Raw genomic sequence first — 25,069 nt, 5'->3', positions numbered from 1 at the left:
CTTTGGAGAAACTATAATTCAAGGGTTCTTAGTCTATCTCCATAATTTTGCCTCTACTCTCTCATCCTTCAAGCCCCACTAACTGCTCCATATGCCTCTATCTATCTGAACACGACTTGTGGGACTGATTTAAATTATTTCTGTGGAGCCTCTTTAGCCACAATACACTTCAAATAATACAAATATTATATTATAAGGGTGAAGAGGAAATGACAATCAGCGTAAGCTGGATAATTGTGAGTTCTAGATCTAGCCAAGCTAGTGAACCCTACTGTACAATTTGATTGTACTGTGTTACCTTCACAAAAATATAAATCATTGCTATCAATATAATCCACATTAATTTCAATTTATTTCACCTTTATTAAAAACAATTGATCAAACTATAGATTATTAAAACTGATAGGACGTGAAAGTTTGAGAATATAGAAAATGAGAAATGATAAATACTATGTACCTGACATTAAGGAGATTGAAAATAAGACCATCTCTGAATCTCTGAGAAGTTCACTAATCTAAGCAATCCGCAGATATGGAACTTGATATGATTTATCCAGATAGATAGATAGATAGATAGATAGATCTCAAATGTGTGTTCCTAACCTAGTTGACAAGTTTCAGATGTCTTGGTGAATGATCTGTCATTTAGGTGACCAATTTATTATAACATAGATAAGCAAGAGACAAAGAGATTTGAATTTCCTTAACAAAGGCTCCCAAGATTCATGGATCCTATTTCTTTGGCTCTTTCTGGATGTTGGCGACTTTTAATGTATGCTCTTTGCTATTCCTTCTGCAGATCTCCCCGCAAATCACTTAATCTAAGCTGTGTGCCATAACCATGTCTTTAGCTTATACCTTGAGCCTGACCCATGATTGCTGCTAAAAGACCTCAATGTCACAACAGTTATGGTGACACAAAGCTGAATATTAGTTAATGCTATATTTTGTAAACCATAAAAGACATCAAAATAAAAATCTCCCCCCAAAAGTAATACTTTTCTAAGATAACAGTAGTATAATAATCATATAAATTATCTGCAAGTAGTTCAACTAGGTGAACTTATTATTTATTAACATAATATATATGCAATAATAAATATTTATTTCTAATTTACATAATAATGCATATAATATGATAAATAATATTTATTATTGTGATTATTACATTTTGTTATTTAAAAACTACAGCTTTAGTAATTCAATGCATTTGATATTGTTGCTTATTGCTCTTTCTGTAATCTAGTATTTTTAATGTAGGTTAATAACTTAATAGTATTGATTTGTTTCAACTCAATTTTGAAATATTATAGACTATTCTTTTATGCAATACATTCTTTTCTTAATAAAAGTAGTTTTTGTTTGTTTGCTTGTTTATTTTTGATCCTCAATCTCAAAGATTTACACATCTGTCACATCAGAAATATTTTAAATTCAGTTCTGGGTACCAGAAGAGAAAAGTGGCTTTCAATCCCCTCACCTCGACTTTTAGCAAACCTACACTAGAGGGTGCTGCCTCGGAGGGTTAATTTGCCCTGTGGCCTGTTGTGTAGACACTGCACACTGAATTCACTTCTACATTTGTGATCTTGCCATTCAAGGAGCTCACAGATAACTCTTTGTCACGTCGTGCAGCACCACAAATGTAAGGTATAATTATTAGTTCTTCTTCAGGAGACACTCAATTCTTTTCAATAGTCCGTGATAGAAAACGTTTCGTACTCTAAGCACGTCATCCCGAATTCTGCCATTGTCTCTCTGCAAAGACAGGCCTAACACTCCGCTTCCTGGTGTCATCAGCAGCAGGAAATTCTTTAAATCTTTTCCCACTGAAAATTTTGAAAGACACAAGTCTTCAAAAGTGTCATGTGCTTATAATGAGTAAGAGATAAGACTATTTTATATTCCAAATGCAATAGATAACATTGAAATTTCCTAGGCTCAAATGAGAAAACTATTCTGTACCAATTTCCTTTTACATTTATATGAAGTACAAAGTACAAGCAACTACCTGAATCCAGAACATTTGCTTTTCTTTTATTTGGTTTATAAAGGTGACTGTTTGCTTCTTAATGCCCGTTTACACTTTGGACACACAAGAATTATCTTAAAACAGAACTAATAAAATGAAGACCTTTTTTATGATGTAAACTAAAGACAAACCGTAACTGCGTCAGTTTCAAGAGCAATGGAATTTTTCCGTGAGTCACAGCTTCAGATTGGCTTTGTCATATCACAGGCTTTGTTATCATTTTCTCAGGTTAACAAAGATCAGCTAGTTGAATTCACAAATAGATGCCCATCCACATCATTGCAAATGCACTGTCAAAGAATGTTTGCAACTGTACTCAAGAAAGAAAAACAGATAAACAATGAGGCATCTGCTGTTCTCTTTATCAATTCTGTTATATCTTTTTTGTTTGCTGTGCTGCAGCATTAAAACAAAAGCCACACTCATTGAGTCATTCTAGCAATTATGAAATCCAAATACCAAGAGCTAGATTCAATTTCATTTAATATCTATTCAGAATTTTGATTTGTGATTTACCTTTAGTCATAAATTGCTTTGATCTATCAAGGAAAAATATACTCTGATGGCTATTATACACCAATTTATAGATCTCACAAAATATCATATTGCAAGATGCACTGGCTAGCAGAGCATTAAACATGAAACACCACTTTTAAATTTTGTTTAGACAAACACTTAGTCTTAGCACTAAGGTTTATTTCTATACTGACAAAAATGGGATATATCATTTTAAATCACTGAGTGTTGACATGTTTGCATTGCATATGAGAAAATGGTCACCTATTGTGTCAATAATGTTTGCCCAGATTTAACTTAAATATGGTGACACAGAAAAAGTTTCCTGTCAGAAATTCAAGATTGTGCTAATCAAAAAAAAAAAAATCCCTAGTATATTATTCAATGATTCATTCAATGCTTATGATCAAGATAATAACACAGTTTACCATAGTAGACTGCAATAACCACAAAAAAGCCATAATTTTAAGGCAACAGTAGGTAAATAGATGTGATGATTTTATACATAATGATTTTATTCACCCAAGAAAGATTAACTATGATTTCAGCACGTGTATTGTGTTCTAGAACGTAATTTAAAAACCCAGATAATTTTCAAATTTCTCTTTCATTCAAAGTAGAAAAGAGATTGTGGAAACAATTTTCTAAGACCTAAATTAATGTACTTAGGTAAATAAGATAATTTTGGAATTTTAAATGATCTTTGGCTTCCTTTCTTGTAACAAATTTCATATATACATACATGAGATTTCAATACCTTTAGCCACGCTGCACAATAAGTATTCATTTACAGGGTGGTTATGAAATGAAATATTTTCCTTTCAAAAATAAATTAAATATGAATGATCCTAACTAAATTATGAGACCCTGTGTTCATTCTTTGTGGCCCTTAATTCTATTCCATAATTCAGTAAACATGTTTGATTTATTTGAATATTAGTCATCATCACTAGACTATAGGATTCATGAGCCAAAAAATGTCAGTTTTAATCACCACATTACACTCAGTTTCAAGTCCTGTGCCTAATAGGTGCCCAGTAATCTCTCGTGGAATAAAGGAATAAATCAAGCTAGGTTAAACTTTCAATGTATAATAAAATGTATGTGTATGTGTATGCAGTTGTGTGAGTGTATTCAAGCTCATTTGCAAAGAAGTATGAGCAATCAAACTTAGTTTTTTTCCAAACGCAAAAGAATACCCATTCTAAAGACAAAATTAAATGCAATTTCATTCAAAAAATTAATTGATGATCTTTGCCCACTACTGGGATGGCCACGCAAAGATTTGGGAGGCAGGAAAATAGCTACTCCTTCAAGGTGTTTTAGTCCAGGTGGAGTAATCAGGAAAAACAGCAACAGGAAAAACGAAAATCTCAGAAAATACAATTATGTTTGATAGAATCTTATAGACGGAAGTCTGTGGTGATTTTCTAAATGGCCCCAAGTTCTTTGCTCCTCCTTCCCTCTAGGAGTAGGATGCTGTTGCTTGCCCCTTGGACCTCCACTGGCCTTAGATAGCACTTGTAGCAAAGCAACATTGCCTAACTTCTGAAACCAGGCAGAGCACACCGTGTGGCTTCCACTTCACTGCCACAATCACCCTTGCAGCCCTGAGTTGCAATGCAAGATCTGATCATCCTGAGGACAGCATATTTGAGGAAGTCCGGCCACATGAAATGCTCATGCATGAGTGCTTAGGTCATCAGTTTTAACTGAGCCAAATCTGTGAGCCTTCTAAGCTCAGGCCATCGACAAATCAATAAAGTCATGGCCAAATAATGCCATCCCCAGCCTTTTGGATCATTTCCAGCCATTCAAACCTCCATCCTGAAGCCCCAGACATTGGGAAGCAGAGATAAGCCATATCCACTGTGCCTTGTCCTAATTCTTCACCCACAAGATGCATGAGCATGCTATTTTAATTTTTATACCAGTTAAGTATGTGGATGTTTGTTATGATTTAAGATATACCTAGAAAAAATGGTCCAAATGAACAAGAGACACCAATTAATTTGAAGAATTCATGGAAGACTTCATGAACACAGTTAGTTACCCAAATTTGTCCTCTGTATTTACTGCTGAAGAATTTTCAATGGTGGAAATGGAAAGTGATAAATGCATTAGGACAGAACATGTTCACCCAAACAGCAGCAAACCAGTCTGGCTATAAGGCAGGACACACGTAAGTACTAGTGAAAAATCAGGACAGAAAAGTTAGTTGGGAGAAAGTTATGAAGGATTTGATAGCTGAAGAGTTTGGATATAAGATAGTATAAAGTGGAGTGTCACAAGAGATGTGAGTAATGAGTAAGGGTAGAGAATATACACTCACATATTTACATGTATCTATGTAAGTATATCTATATTTAACAAAATATATATGTACATACAGTGTACTTAGGTGGAAAATTATTATAGAAATATCTGGAAATAAATAAATACGCACCATATTAGGCAAAACTATGAAAAATAACATAATTCATATTTTTAAATTGCAGTTAAAGTGCTTAAAATATAAATTTCACTGAGCTAGATCTATTATCTTCTCAAGGAATAGATATTTTTCTCTTTTGTCATTTTCATTTAACTTCATTGGTGTGCAAACATTTAAGCTTGTCTTAGTATTTGAGTACATCAATATTCTACAACTGACAGATAAAATTAGTTAATATGTAATAATGATTTTATATTTCACTGCGTTATTCTAAGCATTTTTTCACTAGTATGAAAATGTCCTCAAGTTAAGTACGTCTTTAAAAATATGGGGCATGGACTCAGGCATCTGAATCAATACCTTAGATTACATGGCCATTAGTGTTCATTTGCTTCTTTTGTCTTCCCACACATAAGTAATTGCAGAGCATTACTAAATTGACACAAAATAATGAAAATTTTGAGAACAGCTAATAGATCATTCAGTCATTTCATCATGTAACCATAGGTTAAGCCTGACTGAGAACACTACTATGGTCTCAAGAATTTTTGTCAATGTTTATGGAAAATAAAATGCTTTGCCTTCTTCAATTTTTCTTTCTAGATTTACTTTACCATCTCTGAAGCATTGAATATAGCAAACAAAAATGCAGTGCTGTTTGTAATTATGCTAGAAAAGTACATGACAACAACAATACAGGAAGTTATTTGAAATAAAAAATCTTTAAGGAACATAACTTTAGAAAGGTACATCTTTAGTTTTAATAGAATTTACTAAATAATGTTTATCACTTTTATTTTACATATTTCCACAAATGGACCATTATAAATAATAGCACTGATCATACTAGATTTTAAATTTTTGTTTGTTTGTTAATTTCTCTTCCCATTCCTATACTGGACAATGAGTTCATTATGGACAACAATTTTGTCATCTTCATTTTTATATCCTCAGTCCTTAAAACTCTGCTCTCTGGATGGATGATTCAACTCGTATGTTTTAATTTCCAATGTATAGAGTAGTGACTGACAAATGTTAACTAATATTTGTTGCAGAAACGGATGAATGAATAAATGAAAGACGTTATACTTTTACTCTTGCCATTTTATCACTTTTAATATAAAACGATTTGTGATTATATATATTTTAAATCTGATAAATTTCAAAGTCGTGATGGAATGCCGAGGAAAGCTCTGTAGCTGTATGTCTTGGATCTATCCGATGGACACATTACTGAGCCAAATCTATCTTTATTATCTGAAAGATTTTATACTTCCACTTCTTAGCTCTCTGATTTTGTATTCTATTTCAATTCCATTATTGTCAAACTGGTCCTGTAGACTTACTTAATTAATTATGATCATCAGCTATTCAATCTGTAGAAAAATGAGAGCAAGTAAGACATTAATACCAGAAAAGAATAGCTACTATTTTTGGAGTAAAATATGATTCTTAAGTAAGCTAGGGGGAAAATGGTTTAATATTTGTTAAAATAGCTACTGTATGTAATAAAAATTTGAATTGAGGTATTAAAATCACTTATAATTAGATAAATGGTATTTTAAATTTAATTGGAAATTAAACATTTTCAAAACTATTCACTAATTGCTGTACAACTTTATTAAAACTTATTTTATATTGGTCTAAAGTAATATGAAAACACAAGAATACTTTTATTATTAAATAGATAGTATAAAGGAAGAAAAACATGACACATGGTTATTTTGATATAATTCAGTTAAAAAGCATCATGTTAGTATAAGGACATTTTTTAAAAGTAAGCTAATAAATTGAATGGACACTTTCACCACAATTGTGACAATATAGTCATGAAATTGGATTTTTCTTAAAAGATCAGACTGCAATATTATGACGGATCATTAATCACTATGGCCCTAGAAATAATAAGAGTCTATTTCCCAGATACTTTCAGGGTTATATGAGTGTAATTGGTCACATGAAATCTTAAAATTTCTTGTAATATTAACTTCTTTTTTGGCTTATTTGAACATGTTTCTGAGTGCTAGGGAGAACTTGCTATTTAGATTGAAAATAACATTTTCTGAACAGAAGAAGAGACGAAGAAATGCCCTACTAAAAATAAATAAAATAATGGTGAAATAATTTTTGATGAAACAACATATCAGAATGGTTTATGTAAATAGTATTGGTTTAATTGTACCTTTACAAATAATTTTAAGTCTCTCATTACATAATTTAAAATCATTAAAACCTAAAAATAAATATTGACAATATACAATTGTGAAAATTATGTATTATCATATTAATTCTAAGTATAACTTGTAGATTGTAGAGTACAAACTTTATTTTATGTCTATTGCAGATTAAGAAGAATGAATTTAGAGAAACAGAACTAGCACTTCTTTTGGATTAAATAGATATTAGTTTAAAGGGGAGACCAGATCTGAAGATTAGAAAGGAAGACTAAAGCACAATATCTGCAAAGTTTGGAAAAGATTTTGTTAATAAAAAAAAATGCCTGGGTAGCAGACCACCCTAAGAAAGGTAAAAGTTGGGGCTGGCCCGGTGGCATAGGAGTTGAGTTCATGTGCTCTGCTTCAGTAGCCCAGAGTTCATGGGTTTCAATCCTAGGCACAGAACTACACACCGATTCTCAAGCCGCGCTGTGGCAGCATCCCATGTACAAAATAGAGGAAGACTGGCACAGATGTCAGCTCAGCAACAATGTCCCTCAAGTAAAGAAGAGGAAGATTGGTAACAGTTGTTAGCTCTGGACCAATCTTCCTCACCTCCCCTCCTCCCCCCAAAAATAACCATAGTACTTCTAAGAACTTCTGAAAGTCTAGAAAGAAAATTTTTAATTTCTTAAATCCTACCATATAGAAATAATCAATTCTTTTACCTCTTAAAGTATTTACAGAAAGAAAAAGAATAGATAAACCAGACACAGAGACAGAGCACTTTAAATACATTTAGAACATGAAATGATACCATATGCGCTGTTATAATACAAATTAATTCATTTAATTTTAAGTTTAATCGAGAATGAACTAAATTCAATTAAAGTTAAAGGGAAGCTGTTATTAATCCTCAAATAAATAATCACAAAATGTATTATTTCTAAAATACCTTCTATTTTAAAAGCTAATTTTTTGTTTATTTTTCCTTTCAGAGGTTCTATTTATTTCAAAGCACACATTTCATGTCAGTTATGAGGTTCTGACTATAAATACACAGAGTTAGCACAGTTCTTATTTCTCTCATCTGTCCATCCCTCCATCTCCTTACTTTGCTCTATTACCAATTTTACACTGTCAAAGTGTATAATATTAACATTTTGTAATCATAATTCCTGGCATCTTTCAGTCTTTGTGCTGGTATTTGAACAATTTCACTCTTCTTATGAGTGAGATCTTTGTTTTGATACATCTTTCAGGTCTCACTAGGTTATCATCAAATATGTTTTTTTCCTTCAAGCTGTACCCATGACTCATGGGTACATTTTTCCCAGAATTCTTATATGTCTGAGAATAGTACCAGTCAGCTATTGATAAATCACTGGTAAAATTTTCTTTCCCTGAGAATTTTGTGGGGATTGTTTCACTTTTTTGAAACTGAGTATTGTACTGAAAAAAATCTAAAACCTACAGTTACTTTCTCAAAGTGAATACCCATATCCTGAAAGCTTAGTAATTCCACCAAGATATATCTTAATATTACTATCTTATTTTTCTTGAATAAGATATGCCCTATTGATTTACAGATTCACATCTATATCTCTTGGAAAATATTTCTTTATGTTATCTTTCTTAAGAAAATCTATTTTACACTGAATTCCTATTATCTACGTTGCATGGCAATCATCTTATTTACAATCATTTTTATACAATAGTATAAAATGTATAAAATATTTCTTACAAGCTTGTGGGGTAGGGCGTGATTTTCTAAAATCTATCCATTGTGCTCTTAAATTTGTTTAAAGTAATGTTTATTCTAATTCCATTGCTCAAAAAATAAATTTTATATTTCTCTTCCAATTCTTTCCTGAACTCAGCATTACATGTTTAAATATGAAACTTATGCCAAGGAATGAAGAGCTCATTTTAAAACTAACCATCATTAGGAAGTAATTATTATATACCTCATTATCTAAAATATCATACTAAAAGAAGTGCAAAAATATGCATTCATTTAGTCACTCAAAAAGATTTATTGAGATATTCTAATGCACAAATGGAGAACGACAGATATTAGAACATATGCTGCATATATAATAATATAAAAAGATATGGACTTGCTTTCAAGAAAGGCATAGACTAGTAATGAAAAAAACACTTTCAATCATTATAGCTCCCTGATATAGCAACATGTAGTTAACATCTAAAGACTAGAAAATGATTAGAAATTTTATGATAATTTCTGTAGTAAAATTTAAAATATTTTTAACATTCTCATTCTAATTATGAAATATATACTTATAAGATATATATCAATAACTAATGTTGACCTGCAACAACCTCCCTGATACAATACTTAATTAGACATGTGACTTGTGGCAAGGTAGTTAGCCCTCTTAAGCTTCAATTTCCTCTTTTACAAATCATAATGATGACCAACTTTTCTAAAGTACTTAATATATGACAGGAATTCTGCTAAGCATTGACTCATTTAATTCTCTTAATCACAAGATGTATGTGTGTTTGTGTGTCTGTGTGGAAAGTGAAACACTGAATATGTGTAATAACAAGATGCCACAAGTAAAAAGTGATGGAGTTGAAATTTGAATCTATTGTTGTCTTGACTCACTACTCATGATCATAATAACTCTACTAGTGGTTTCCACGGCAAAATACTTGTGAAAGTTCAGTGAAAGAACAAAAATAAAAGGCTTGACATATTGGCTAGCATGTAAAAAAATGCTCAGTCAATATTAGCTGCACTTATGATTATGTTTGTTACAGTATATTAAATTTTATAAATATAAAAACAAAACAGTAATTGTGTATATTACTTTTAGATGTTTTCTCTAGATTGCCATAGATATTTAATAATAATATTGTCATTAAAACTAAAGCAATTCAGATATAATGCTTACACCAGAGTTCTAGTAAGTGTTGAGTAAACAACCAAAGAAACATTCAAAACAACTCATTAAAATACATAGAATACTCTGGAGTCCCAGAGTCCAAAGATGTGGAGTAACAGGGGAGGAGAGGCACGGAAGTTGGTATGAGAGATTGTTTTCATTGAAAAAAAAATTAATTGAAAGAAATAATTAAATGTGTCAAAGATAATTGAAGTCAAGTTTCTCACTGCCAGAAAAGGTACTTTAAAACATGACAAGGAGGAAATTATAATTAAACTTGAAGTGTTGAATTAAAATTGTAGGTGTTATTTTATTATAGATGATAAATAGGAATAGAGAAACACAGAGCTATATAAGTCTGCATAAGTATATACATTGATATGTTTTCTAGTTCTGTTGACTGAGAGAATCTATGGGCAACAATACCTCATAGCAATGAGAATATTAAGAACCCTGATCTTGGTTTCAAAATGCCATCTTTCAGCCAATGGAATCAAAGTTACTTGGTTAAATGGTTAATTCTAAAGCTGGGTGAAGGAAAGTGCTAGATGACATGGAGCATTATTTTGTGCTAGAAAGTAGGAAAGAGCTCAATGCATTGTGTGTAGATGTCAAAAGCCATCAGCTTTTCAGCCTACGATATCAATTCTTGCGCCCCACTCTCTGTACACCTGTGCTAAGCTCACGACAAATATTTTAGGTCCTTCCATGTGTCATGCCCCATTCCAATAGCAAATTCTATTATTAGTATGATAGTCTCTACTGGCAAATCACATGATACACCCATAATTTAAACTATAAGATGCTCATTTATCTCCCATTTAAATATCTAAAAGGAGGTGGTCCGAGGCTGGTATACTGCTCTGTGGTATCAGGTCACTGGATCTTTCAATCACATCACTCTGTTGTGTGAAGCCTACCTTGCAAAGTCATTTCATGTTCCAAGATATCCAGGCATCATATCTCTAATTCAGCCAGCAAAAAGGAGAAAGAAGGGCTTATCCTTCTTTCTGGCATTTTTCACAATTTATGCTTAGACTTACATGAATCTTATTTGCAGCAACTTCATCATATGCCTGCTAGTGAGTGTGGGAAACACATGTATTTCATGCAACCATATGTTGGGCTAAAAGATAAGGATTTTATTACCATAGGACAATGATGAGAATTGATATTAGAGGAGTGCAAATAACAATATCTACTCTAATAATTATTCTTAATTCACTAACACACTCCTCTGCACCTAATTATCTAAATCACCTTTACTACATTCAAATCCATAAGGTGGTGCTAAATTTCCTTTTCTTGTGGATCTCCTATCCAATCTGCTCTAATCAGGTTTCTAATTGGGTTCTCTGTATACCTATTGCACAGAGCCCTTCTGGGATTTTCAGTCCCGATTATCCTATTTATTTTATTTGATCAGGTTAGTGGTTTCATTGGGAAATGTCTGTTGTCTGTATCATTGCAACCTTTTTCATGGGCTGATCTAATTCCTAAGAGAAATAATGTTCAGTTTCTTAATTGTCTTTGAAACACTACTCTATTCTAATCAAGACACGTATTTTTATTTTTTATACTCTTCAGAGAAATAGATCTTCTTGTTTTCTGTCATTGTGCAGGAGGGACAAAATAACCACATATTTGGGGTTCTAATTCCTTCTCAGCAATTCTCCTCACTTTTATTTCCATACAGTCAAAATGCCACTCATTCCTGTGCCACATAGCAGTTTTGTGGTGCCTATTGGATTCCTTCTCAGTTTTCAATGTTTTAGCCTTAGAATTTAACTTTCCTGAGACTGCTAAATCAGTAATAATTTATACTGCTTTCCATCGTTCAAAATACTTCTGCTATTATTTTCTCTGTTGTTATATTTTTCCTTGGAAATGTATCTTTATTTCATTTCTTCCTCTTATTTAAGAGTGGTTTAGGAAATTAATAAAGCTAAATGCTTGTTCAATCTACCTTCTTTAACCTGAAATTAGTTTTATTTTGTTTTTTTAACTAAAAATACAGAAGAAACAAAAGCTTATTTGTGTTTAATATACATATTAACACAAGGACTCTCATTTACACTGAATGTCACAATTATATACTACATATACTATATGAGTCATCTGAAAAAAAATCTGTTCCAGGTTCCAAGAAGTATGAGAACAGAGCCTTTATTTCTTATTTTATTCCAGAAGATTGTGATATATTTATTTTTACTCATGTCCTATTAAGTCAGTGACAGATTATATCATCGTAGATGGCAAATATATTGCTATATTGTAATTTCGCTTGAGATTTAGAAAATCAAAATGCTTTTTTTAACCAGTTTAAGATCTACCGATAATCTGGCAATTTCATTTTAAAACATTGTCAAAAGTGAAGATGAGTCATTACAGTTGTCCTTTATGAAAAGACAAGCATATCAAATATAGTGATCATCTCTAGGGTGACAAATGTCTCTTAATAGAACTTTTATCCAATAGTTAGAAATGCTTTTGATTCCAAGGCAATGAAATCAGACTTAGAATGATATAAATAAAATAGGGCTTGTGGGAGGAATGCATGTGTGTGCCATGCTTAGCTGCTCCATGAGGTCATCTATGACACAAACACTTTCTATTTTTCTACTTCTCTATCATTAACATGGAAATTTTTGTAATCTTTCTCCTCTGGAGCATCATAGTCACAAGATGTTTGCTGTGCCTTGAGTTGTGCACACCTGATTCCACCAATAAAAAATGAATAAAAGTAATAATTACTTTCTTCAGGAAGCCTTGATTTATTTACTTTGTCTATTTACTATTATTTTTGAATAAGGGAGAAGCAAGCAAAAGAAGACTTATTATCATATCTTATTACGAGAGCCAGAATTGGTCATATATCTAACTTAAGACCAACAGAAAAACAAAAGAAATCAGATTGCCAACACTATTCCAGAACAGTCGTGTTTTATCCACGGTAGAATAGGAGTCTACACTCCCTAAAATCAAATAAATATCACCCATTCTGAAAACCTACTCTATGGTATTCTGTTATAGCAGTTTGAACAGACTACTACAGGCATTAAGGAAAATAATTAACTGAGTATAAAAAAAAAAAAATCCCTGGGTCGTCAGCATCATGGTGGTGTGAACTTGCCCAGAACTCTCTCCCCTCCAACATACAACAAAATGGGACATCCATACTCCAACAGAGGACACCCTAACATAACACAAAAACCCTGGAGAGACATGCAGTTACACTATGGAGGGCAGAGATGCTGAAGCCTCCCTTGGAGGACCTGAAATGGGGTAAGAGAGATCTTTGCTCCCTCCCCTAAACACTGCAATCATGATCATGGGAAGATCGACGAGGGAAGGAGCAGCAGAGGGGACACTGGTTCACGGGATCACCAAGGACCCCTTAGGGCCTTTGCAGCCTAGAGGAAGGCCCTCTAACAGGGCGAAAGCTTTCATGGCGGGTGACCTCATCAAGCCAACACCCCAGGAGACCACATAGCAAGGGCTGATTGAGAAAACTGGGAGTGCAAGCAGGAGAAAGTGCCCAACTCACCACCCGCCCTGTGCTGCTCCACTGCCTGGGATATCAGCTGAAAGTGGAGGGCTCAGAATATGAAGCTCTCGACCCCCACCCAGTGGCAATAGGCAGTAGCTGCAACTGAATAATATCAGAATGAGAAAAAGCTGACCTTCCAACATCAGACACTACATCAAATCTCCAGACCAAAGAGAAAATGACAAGCACCCAGAACTCAGTCCTGAGAACACAGAAATATGTAAGCTAAATGACAATGAATTCAAGATAGCTATCATCAAAAAACTCAATGAGGTAAAAGAGAATGTAGAGAAACAATTCAATGAGTACAGGAGCTACTTCACAAAAGACATTGAAACTATAAAGAAGAATCATTCAGAAATATTAGAGATGAAAGACACAATAGAAGAGATAAAACAAAATATGGGTTCCCTGAATGCTCATGTGGACATCATAGAGGAGTGAATCAGCATAATTGAATATAGACATGTTGAAATGCTCCAGACAGAGGAGGAGAGACAACTGATACTAAAAAGAAATGAAGAAACTCTCCAAGAAATATCCGATTCAATGAGGAAATGCAACATAAGAACTATAGGTATCCGAGAAGGTGAAGATAAGAAGAATGGAGTAGAAAGCATGTTCAAAGAAATAATAGCAGAGTGCTTCCCAAATCTAGAGAAAGAGAAGGAAATCTGTGTGAAAGAGGCTTCCAGATTTCCTAGATTTGTCAACATAAAAAGACCTACTGCAAGGCATATAGTAATAAAACTTGTAAAAATGAATGACAAGCAAAGAATACTAAGGGCAGCAAGGCAGAAGAAAATAACCTACAAAGGAACCCCTATTCAGGCTTTCAGTGGATTTCTCCACAGAAACCTTACAAGCTAGGAGAGAATGGAATGACATATTCAAGTCTTTATAAAACAAGAATCTTCAGCCAAGAATACTCTATCCTGCAAAAATATCTTTCAGATATGAGGGAGAAATTAAATTTTTCCCAGACAAACAACAGCTAAGAGACTTCATAGCCATGAGAATCGCTTACAAGAAATCATCAAGAAGGCCATCATACCTGAGAAAAGGAAAAAAGGAAGAAAGGGGTCACAAAACACAGAGTAAGTAGATAAATAGGTAGACAGAATTAGAATAGGATAGCAAATATTCAACCATACTATTAGGATAAAGGGAAGGAAAACACCAAAAACAAAGACAATCTTATCACTTTAACCACAAACTCACAACGCAAGTTGGAATAAGATATGAGAAAAACAACTTAGGAGGGGAGGAGGAAAGGGACTGAATTGGGTTAGACTAAGGAAATAAGAGGCCATCAGAAAATGGACTATCTTACCCATGAGATTCTGAATACTAACCTCAGAGTAACAACTAAACAAAAAGCAGTACAGAGACACAAAAAATAAGGAAAAAAGAAAGAAATACATCATAAAAAACTTCATAATTCAATGGGTAGACCAAAACACACAGGATGAGAAACAAAGCAAATGCAGGAACAATGGAAAATGAATGATAAAATGACAGCATTAAGCCCTCATACATCACTAATCACCCTAAACATAAATGGATTGAATTCTCCAATAAAAAGACACAGAGTGGTGAGATGGATTAAAGAACAAGACCCAATAATTTTCTACCTCCAGGAAACACATCTCAGCTCTAATGACAAACAGAGGCTCAGTGTGAAGGGGTGGAAGATGATACTCCCAGCTAATGGCAAACAAAATAAAGCAGGTTTCACAATACTTATGTCAGACAAAGTAGATGCCAAGATAAGACAGGTAAACAGAGACAAAGAAGGGCAGTATATAATGATCAAAAGGACACTCCCTCAAGAAGAAACAACACTTATAAACATCTATGCACCCAACACAGGAGCACCAAAGTTCAAAAAGCAACTATTTACATACCTAAAATTAGATATTAATAATAACACAATAATAGTAGGGGACTCCAACACCCTACTCATGTCAATGGATAGATCATCCAGACAGAAAATCAACAAGGAAACAGTGTATTTAAACGAAAAGCTAAACCAGTTGGACTTAATAGATGTATATAGAACACTCCATCCAAAAACAGCAGAATACACATTCTTCTAAAGTGCACAAGGAACGTTTTCGAGGATAGACTATATGTTGAGAAACAAGGCAAACCTCAATAAATTTAAGAAAATTGAAAAATGACAAACATCTTTTCTGATCATAATGCTATAAAACTAGAAATTAATTACAAGAAAAAAGCTGAGAAAGCGACAAAGATATGGAGACTAAACAACATGCTATTGAATAAGCAATGGATCATTAGAGAAATCAAAAAATATTTGGAGACAAATGAAAATGATTACATACCATACCAACTCCTATGGGATGCATCAAAAGCGGTATTAAGAGGAAAATTCATCTCAATACAGGCACATCTTAACAAACAGGAAAATCTCAAATAAGTAATCTCAAATTATGCCTAACTGAATTAGAAAAAGAAGAACAAACAGGGGCCGGCTCCGTGGCCCAGTGGTTAAGTTCACGTGCTCTGCTGCTGTGGCCCAGTGTTCGGATCCTGGGTGCAGACATAGCACTGCTCATCAGGCCATGTTGAGGCGGCATCCCACATCCCACAACTAGAAGGACCTGCAACTAAGATATACAACTATGTACCGGTGGAGATTGGGAAATAAAGCAGAAAAAAAAAAAAAGATCAGCAACAGTTGTTAGCCCAGGTGCCAATCTTTAAAAAAAAAAAAAAAAAAGAACAAACAAAGCCCGAAGACAGCAGAAGGAGAGAAATAATAAAAATCAGAGAAGAAATAAATGCTATTGAAACAAAACTGGCAGTAGAAAGAATCATTGAAACAAAGAGGTGGTTCTTTGAGAAGATAAATAAAATTGACAAACCCCTAGCCAGACTTACAAAGAAAAAAAGAGAAAGCTCAGATAAACAAAATCAGAAATGAAAGAGGAGAAATAATGACAGACTCCACAGAAATACAATGGATTATAAGAAAATAGCATGAAAAACTATATTCCAACAAAAGGGATAACCTAGAGGAAATCTTAGACTCTTACAACTTCCTAAAGCTGAGTCAAGAAGAAACAGACAATCTGAATAGACCAATCACAACGAAAGAGATTGAAACAGTAATCAAAACCATCCCAAAGAATAAACCCCCAGGACCAGATGGCTTTCCTGGGGAATTTTACCAAACTTTCAGAGAGGATTTAGTACCTATACTTCTCAAGCTATTCCAAAAAATTAGGGAAGATGGAACACTTCCTAACACATTATACAAGGCCAACATCACTCTGATACCAAAGCCCGACAAGGACAGCACAAAAAAGGAGAACTATAAGCCAATATTGTTGATGAAAATAGATGCAAAAATCCTCAACAAAAATTTGGCAACCCAAGTTCAGCAATACATCAAAAGGATCATACATCACGATCAAGTGGGATTCATACCAGGGACACAGGGATGGTTCAACATGTGCAAATCAAACAACGTGACACACCACATCAACAAATTGAGGAATAAGAACCACACGATCATCTCAATAGATATAGAGAAAGCATTTTACAAGATCCAACAACCATTTCTGACAAAAACTCTTAACAAAATGAGGATAGAAGGAAATTACCTCAACATAATAAAGGCTGTATATGACAAACCTACAGCCAACATCATACTCACTGAGCAAAAAGTGAGCACTATCCCCCTGAGAACAGGAACAAGACATGGATGCCCACTATCACCATTCTTATTCAACATAATACTGGAGGTTTTGGCCAGAGCAATTAGGCAAGAGAAAGGAATAAAAGGAGTTCAAATAGGGAGTGAAGAAGTGAAACTTGCTGTTTGCAGATGACGTGATCTTATATATAGAAAACCCCAAAAAATCCATTGGAAAACTAATAGAAATAATTAACAACTACAGTAAGGTTTCAGGGTACAGAATCAACTTACAAAATTCAGTTGCTTTTCTATACTCCAATAATGAACTTACAGAAAGAGAACTCAAGAATACAATTCTGTTTGCAATCACAACTAAAAGAATAAAGTACCTAGGGATAAATTTAACCAAGGAGGTGAAGGACTTATACAATGAAAACTATAAGACATTACTGAAAGAAAATGATAATGATGTAAAGAGATGGAAAGAGATTCCTTGCTCATAGATTGGAAGAATAAACATAGTCGAAACATCCATACTACCTAAATCAATCTACAGATTCAATGGAATCGCAATCAGAATCCCAATGACATTCTTCATGGAAATAGAACAATGAATCCTAAAATTCATATGGGGCAAAGACCCCAAATTGCTAAGGCAATCCTGAGGAAATAGAACAAAGCTGGAGGTGTCATAATCCCTGACTTCAAAATGTACTACAAAGCCATAGTGATCAAAACGGCATGGTACTTGTACAAATACAGGCACACAGATCAATGGAACAAAACTGAGAGTCCAGAAATAAAACCACACATCTATGGACAGCTAATCTTCAACAAAAGTGCCAAGAACATACAATGGAGAAAAGACAGTCTCTTCAATAAATGATGTTGAGAAAACTGGACAGCCACATGCAAAAGAATGAAGGTAAACCACTATCTCACACCATACACAAAAATAAACTCAAAATGGACCAAAGATTGAAGATATTTCCTGAAACTATAAAACTCCTGGAAGATAATATAGGTAGTACACTCTTTGACATCAAACTAAAAAGGATCTTTTCGAATACCATGTCTTCTCAGACAAGGGAAACAAAAGAAAAAATAAACAAGTGGGAGTTGATCAGAGTAAAGAGCTTCTGCAAGGCAAAAGAAACTAAAATCAAAACAAAGAGACAACCCACCAACTGGGAGAAAATATTTGCAAGTCATATATCTGACAAGAGGTTAATCTCCATAATATATAAGGAACTCACATAACTGAACAATAAAAAGACAAACAACCTGATCAAAAAATTGGCAGAGGAGATGAACAGACATTTTTCCAAAGAAGATATACTGATGGCCAATAAACACATGAAAAAATGTTCCAAATCACTAATCATCAGGGAAATGTAATCAAAACTACACAAAGATACCACCTTATGTCTCTGAAAATGGCTATAATCAACAATAACCAATGTTGGAGAGGATGTGGAGAAAAGGGAACCCTCATACACTGCTGGTGGGAATACAAACTGGTGCAGCCACTATGGAAAACAGTATGGAGATTCCTCGAAAAACTAAAAATAGAACTACCATGTGACCCAGCTGTCCCATTGCTGGGTATCTACCCAAACAACTTGAAATTAACAATACAAATTAGCATATGCACCCCTATGTTCATTGCAGCACTATTCACAATAGCCAAGACAGGGAAACTATCCAAGTGCCCATTGACTAATGATTGGATAAAGAAGATGTGGTATATATATATACAATGGAATACTACTCAGCCAGAAAAAATACAAATTCATCCCATTTGCAATAACATGGAAAGACCTGGAGGGAATTAAGCTAAGAGAAATAAGCCAGTGTGAGAAAAACAATCACTAGAAGATTTCACTCATATGTGGAATATAGACAAATGCATGGACAAAGAAAACAGTTCAGTAGTTACTAGGGGGAGGGGGATAGGGAGTGGGCATGAGAGTGAAGGGGAGCACTTATGTGGTGACAGTCAAGAAATAATATACAACTGAAATCTCACATCCATGTAAACTATTATGAACTCAATAAAAAAAAAATCCCTGTATACTTGGTGGTCTGGATAGAAAAATCTCCATGATTTAATAAGTGCACCAAATACTTTACTTTTATTAGCATCTAAATGTCTTTATGAATTATAATTTTTAGCTGTGACAGCCATTAAGCCAAATATTGGAATAAATTGATCTCATATTTAGATTTTGAGTTCTTTTATCCTAAATTATTAAAATAGGATTGTAAATAATAATGAGACAATTCAGCCAAAATGATGCTTCAAAATGTATTAAAATATTAACAAATACTTATAAACTATCAATATAGTAATAAGGATATTTTAAGAAAGGTTTGTTTCATTAAAAGTACTATCAAATAGCATTTACACATGGCATATGGTATTAATTTTAGCTTTGACTAAAAGAAAAAAGGAAGTATGTGAAGCCAAAAGCATCTCAAAGCCTTAGATAAAATTTAACAAATAATCTTGAAAGAAGAGGAGGCACTTGATACACACACCTGGCAAAGACAAAAGCAGTAACCAGATATTATATTTTATTAACCAGATAGTAAAATTCTTGCACATTATAGGAAGAACTTTTCTAAGTCTACTAAGAAAAACAACAAGCTTTTTTAAAAAAAGTAATATATAAATGTGATTGTTAGTAATAGTTGATTGTTCTGTTGACTTGTTACCCTAAGTCTGAAATGAATCTTAAAAGAAATTACATTTATTAAAAGGATTATTTTAGGAGACATTTTCACTTTAATTATAACCCATGATTTCTGTAGGAATTACTTTTCCTAATGAACTATGAGCTCATTTACGTATTATTAATGAATTCTATTGATATTAAAAGAACTATTTAGAACCCAGCAGATTAATTTTAAAGTAAAGTGTAGAATCTCAATTTGACACGTAACACGTAATTTACTTTTTTTTTTCTTTTTAACGATTTTATTTTTTTTCCTTTTTCTTCCCAAAGCCCCCCGGTACATAGCTGTATATTCTTCGTTGTGGGTCCTTCTAGTTGTGGCATGTGGGATGCTGCCTCAGCGTGGTTTGATGAGCAGTGCCATGTCCGCGCCCAGGATTCGAACTGAGGAAACACTGGGCCTCCTGCAGCGGAGCGCGAGAACTTAACCACTCGGCCACGGGGCCAGCCCTGTAATTTACTTTTTTACTTTTAAATATTTTAATAAAAGATTGTCCCAATAATTTATGCAAATATTTATCAAAATACACATTTCTTTTTGATAATTAATCATTTTTTCTGGTGGAATGTACAACCAAAATTCTAAACCATCAAATTAAAAAGAAAATCCTTAATTTAATAAAATAAAAGCAAAGCAGAAAAGAGATAAAAGAAATTTCATGGTAATATACACACTAAACCCTGGATTTGATGCATTTTCACTGTTGTTCCTAACTACTAATCAGGGGAAAAAGGAATTAGGTAACTATGATACAGTTCTTTAAGGAAAAAAAGAATGAAGACCATTTCAATCTTATCTCTCTGTAAACAAACAGATAACTGAAATTTTAGAAATAAGCAAATGATAGTTTCCTAGAACAGAGATTCTCAAAGTAGTTTTGTGGACTCCAATGGCCTTTTTCAACCAATTGAGAAGGTCCGTGAGGTCAAAATCATTTTCATAAAAATACTAAGACATTATTAGTCTTTCTCATTAAGTTGACATTTGCACTTCTGGTGCAAAAATAATGTTGGCAATATTGCTAACACCTCAGCGTGAATAAAGTGAGTGGCATCAAACTCTACTAGTAGTCATCGTATTTTACACTGTTATGAACTGAGAGGAAAAATAAAGCCAGTTGCATTTAATAATGTTTTTGCTGAATGTAATAATTAAATTTTACGTGTCAACTAGGCTAGCTTATGGTGCCGAAGGCATAGAGTTTGGTCAAACACTAGTCTAGATGTTAATGTGAAGATATTTTGTAGATGCATTTAAAATCTACAGTCAGTTGACTTTAAATAAAGGAGATTGCCCTCAACAACATAAGTGGACCACATTCAAACAGTTGAATGTCTTAAGAGCAAAAACAGGTTTCTCAGAGAAAAAGAAATTTTTTCGTCAAGTCTGTAACAGTAATCCCGCTCAAATAGTTAGCCTGCTGACTTGCCCCATGGATTTCAAATTCAAGAACGCAATATCAACTCTTGCATGAGTTTCCAGCCTACAAGCCTTCTCTATAGATTTTGTACCTGCTAGCCCTCACATAAATGTGCGAGCTGATTCCTTAAAATTAATCTATATATCTATATCATATTGATTTTGTTTCTATGGAGAATCTTGACTGTCACAGATTTTGGTACTTGGAAGTGTTCTAGAGGAATAGAATCCTAAGGATTTGTCTTCTGAATTAGTTCTGAGATTTCTGAAATTGACTTACAAATCTAATTCTAATTAAAGGCACTGCTTACTATATTTCTAGTGGTAAAGAGGGCTCTGATAATCCACGGAATGATGTATCAATAGAGATATGAAAATTATCACTGTTGGATACTCCTAATACGACACTTACAAGAGGCAAGGTTCTGAGTGACAGTGTATTTGCTATCTTAGAACATTTTTGTTAAATGAATGAGTATAATTAGATTGTCTGGCTGTTCCTAACTGTGCAAGAAAAGGATGAGCTCAGGACTTCAAATTCCCTGCATGAATGACCTGAAAGTGTCTATATCTGCCCTGAATGAAACCTTTTTCCCTTGTATCCATGCAGATGAGATTTTTAAGACAAAAACCCAGAGTCTCCTCCTATGAGTGGTTGAATTACAATACAAATGGAATTCCCAACCTCACAGATTGTCTACTATTAAAGTGATTAGGAAGAGATAGGATTCTAAAAATTGAAATGGGGACAAAGAGGCAGATCCTGGTATAGTTGGGGACATAGAACCTAAGAATTCTGCCAAGTCCTTGTCTGAGGAGATTAATACTGCTTGGCCAAGGAAGCTGTAATGGTCTCCCTTTAGGTAGTTATCTTTCAAGACACGGTTGATTCTTGTCAAGGCTCACCCTTCTACTCCACTTTGCTTCTATATGTATAATTAGACTCATGTCCCAGTAGAGCATGAAAGGTGAGGTGCAAAGTGTGACCCACGAGGAGATGCCCTGTACTCCAAAAGAACTGTTAAGTTTTTTTCCAATTTATACAGAGAGAAATCTGAGGAATATATGTGGGAATAGATTATTGAGAGAGTGGGATAATGGTGAAAGGAACATAAATTTGAATCTAGCCAAAGTTGTTTGTATGGTCCCATTAAGCAGAGATTCTGGATTCAGTGTTGCAGCTTTAGGGATTTGAAAGGTCTCTAACAGATGTTTCATTGGTTGACTGAAATATAGACCAAAAAGTGGCCTACACTAAATTATGTTGAAATGACAAAACTACCTTGGTATACTGTAGAAGAAAGCATCCAAAGGCTTAGGAAGATTGGAATATTAGAGTGAATTGATCATGTAAGACCTGTTCACACACCTAGAAACACACCTTTTACCACACCTGTGAGAAATAAGTTTCTGAAGGGAGCCCCAGAATCCTTAAAGAGCTCTGTGGTCGTTCTTCTCTACAGTCAGAAATTACAGTGGAAACTGCTGCCTCTAAAAGAAAATCCTTAAATGCAATAGGAATAATTGGATGTCAGGGTCGAAGGGGTCAAGAGGCAGCACATAATTACAAAAAACAAGGTGGGCATGATTACTATAACGAACAGCAGAGTCAAAGCAGTAATCACAATAGTCTGACTTGTGGAGCACTATGGCACTGGCTGGTTGATCATGCCGTCCCTAGGAGAGAGAGAGACGGACAGTCTAATAAATTCTTACTTTATCTATATAAGCGGAAGAGTTCCAGGTCAAGTGAACAGAAATATAACTTGAGCGACCAAAACAGAGTCATGACCTCTCAATCAGGTCCCAGATGTAAGCCAGTTTGTAGGCCTGGAACCCTTTAAATAAAGGCGAAAGCAGGTCTCTTTGAGGAAGAACCCCAATGTGTTGCCCAAAACTTATACTGTTAGTCTTTCTCTCACTCTTCCCCAAAGGGACCCACATCTTTTTGCCAGGCTTACTGCGATTTGGGGAAAAGGAAGTTATCAGTGTTTCTGGGAATTACTGGACGCAGGTTCTGAACTGACACTCCAGGAGACCCAAAATATCACCGTGACCCATCAGTCAAAGAAAGGGTTTATGAAAATCAGGTGATTAATAGGGTTTTAGTTCAGGTCCATATTACAGGAGGTCCAGTGCGATACTGGGGCTACACAAAGTTGACATAAGAGAAGACATATTTTAGAAAAGAAACCATATTGTAATGGTGAATGATCTCTGACTACTAACCCAGCTGGGCATGCACCCTCTAGGAGATCAATTGCTCTGTACGCACCCCTGCTTGTGTATGTACCTCCTAGCTACAATAAGATGATAACTTTGTTCTTTTGAGTTGGTTAGGAATGTGATGAACCCAGGACAGAGAGTCTATGCTGATAGCCATCATCATTGACAACTGAAAGATCTAGAGTGGCGACTCCCAGTCTGTAACACCAGAAGGTCAACATTCCTAATCCCCTACCCTATAATCCACTGGCCTATATAACTGCTTCAATATTCTGTGCCCCCTCTTAAGACGGTTCTTTAGGACACTAGTCCCCTCATCTTGCAATTGCATAGCTTATTGCTTAATAAAAAATCCTTTCTCGGGGACAGCCTGGTGGCACAGCGGTTAAGTTCACACGTTCTGCTTCTCTGCAGCCCAGGGTTCGCAGGTATGGATCCCGGGTGCGGACATGGCGCTGCTTCGCTCGCCATGCTGTGGTAGGCGTCCCACATATAATGTAGCAGAAGATGGGCAAGGATGTTAGCTCAGGCCTGGGCTTCCTCAGCAAAAAGAAAAGAGGAGGATTGACAGTAGGTAGCTCAGGGCTAATCTTCCTCAAAAAAAAAAAAAGTCCTTTCTCTGCCACGATCTTGCCTCTTGATGATTGGTTTTTGTCACGAGGTGAGCAGATTGTACCCTTTCTGCAATAACAAATAGATCCCCAAACACACTTATTGGTTATTTTCCCAGTTCAAAAACACATACTTGGAATAGACATACTCAACAATTGACAGAATCCCAATATTGGTTCCCTGACCTGTGAAGTAAGGGCTATTATCGTGGGAAAAGCCAAGAGGAAGCCACTAAAACTGTCTTTACCTGGATGAATAGTAAACCAAAAGCAAGAATACATTACTGGAGGAATTGCAGATTAGTGCCACCATCAAGGACTTACAGGATGAAGTGATGGTGGTTCCTGTCATACCTATTCAATGTACCTATTTGGCCTATGCACTGGATAATTGTATAAAGAAAGAGACAGAAATGAAGTAGAAGAGGCATGTTGGGCAAATACTATGAGTATGTAACTGTTTTTTATTGCTGCCTATCAAATTAACACCAATTTAACAATTTAAAACAACATATACTTATTGTCTCACAGTTTCCATGCATTGGAAGTCTAGTATATTTTCACTGGATCCTTGTTCAAAGTTTCACCATGCTGAAATCAAGGTGTAAGTCAGGGCTGTGATCTTAGCTGAGGATCAGAGATTTTTCTACTCTTATTGGTTTTGTTGGCAGATTTTATTTTCTTTTGGTTGTAAGATTGAGGGTCATGCTTTCTTGCTAGCTGTCAAATGGGGTTGTTCTGAGCTCCTAGAAACCTCTAATCATTCCCTGCCACATGTTCCTTTCCACACACCATGGTAGGTTGCTT

This window comes from Equus przewalskii, chromosome 3 (genome assembly GCF_037783145.1).
Source record: "Equus przewalskii isolate Varuska chromosome 3, EquPr2, whole genome shotgun sequence".
NCBI classification, from domain to species: Eukaryota; Metazoa; Chordata; class Mammalia; order Perissodactyla; family Equidae; genus Equus; species Equus przewalskii.
The sequence above is the reverse complement of the archived record's forward strand: the minus strand, read 5'-3'. Positions refer to the sequence as shown.